Below are 1522 nucleotides of genomic sequence, written 5' to 3' on the forward strand. Positions count from 1 at the left end.
AGGTTGTTAATGAGTCTTCCTCCAATCCTGATGCAATATTTTTCTTCATATAACCCAGCTTCGTGGATTATTTGCTCAGCATATAGATTGAATTAGTATGGGAAAAGAATACAACCCTGTCACACACCTTTCTTAATTTTAAACCACTCAATGTTCCATGTTCTGTTCAAACAACTGCCTCTTGGACCAAGTACAGATTCCTCATGAGTACATTTAAGTGTTCTGGCATACTCATACTTCACAATGTTGTCCATAGCTTGTCATGATGCACAAAATTGAAGACCTTTGCATAGTCAATAAATCACAGGTACACCTCTTTCTGGTAGTCCCTTCTTTCAGCCAAGATCCATCGAACATCAGCTGTGATATCCCTCGTTACATGTCCTTTTCTGAATCTGGCAGTTCTCTGTCAATGCATGCTTGCAGCCATTTCTGTGTTATCTTTAGTAACAATTTACTCTCATGGGTTATCAAAGATATTGTCTGATGATTTCTGCATTCCGTTGGATCACCTCTCTTTGGAATGGGCACAAATATGTATCTCTTCCAATCAGTTGGCCAGATAGTGGTCTTCCACATTTCTTGGCAGAGATGAGTGAGTACCTCCAGCACTGTCTCACTTTCTTAAAAGATTTCAATTTTTATTCCATCAATTCCTGGTGCCTTGTTCTTTACCAATCCCTTCAATGTACCTTGGACTTCCTCCTTCAGTGTCATTGGCTCTTGATCATATGCTACCTCTTGAAACCATTGAATAGCAACCATTTCCTTTGGATACAGTGACTCTGTCTATTCCTTCCATCTTCTTTTGATGCTTTCTGCATCATTCAATAATTTGCCCAGAGAATCCTTCAATAACAAAAGTCAAAGATTGGATATTATCCTTCAGATCCCCCAGCTTGAGAAATGCTGAGATGTTCTTTATTTTATTTTATTTTCTGATACCTGATCTTTGCACATTTTGTTGTAATATATAACTTTGACTTCTCTAGATGACATTTGAAATTTTCTGTTCAACTCTTGAATCTCCTCATTTATTCCATTTGCTTTAGCTTCTCTACACTGGAGAGCAAGTTTCAGTGTCTCTTCTGACATCCATTTTGACCTTTTCCTTCTTTCTTGTCTTTCTTAATGACTTTTTGCTTTCTTCATGTATGATGTTCTTGATGACATCCCACAACTCTTCTGGTCTTCAGTCTTTAGTGTTTAATGTAACAAATCTGTTCTTCAGATGATCTATAAATTCAGGTGGGATATATTCAAGGTCATATTTTGGCTCTCATTGACTTGTTTTCATCTTATTTCAGTTTCAGTCTGAATTTGCATATTAGCAATTGATGGTCTGTTACACAATCTGCCCCGGTCTTATTTTGGCTGATTATATGGAGCTTTTCCACCCTCTGTTTCCACAGATGTAGTCAATTTTATTTCTGTGTATTCCATCTGGTGAGGTTCAAGTATATAATCATCTCTTACGTTATCTAAAGAAAGTATTTGAAATGAACAAACTATTGGTTTTGCA

Source organism: Chrysochloris asiatica, unplaced genomic scaffold, assembly GCF_000296735.1.
Source record: "Chrysochloris asiatica unplaced genomic scaffold, ChrAsi1.0 scaffold00082, whole genome shotgun sequence".
Lineage (NCBI taxonomy): Eukaryota > Metazoa > Chordata > Mammalia > Afrosoricida > Chrysochloridae > Chrysochloris > Chrysochloris asiatica.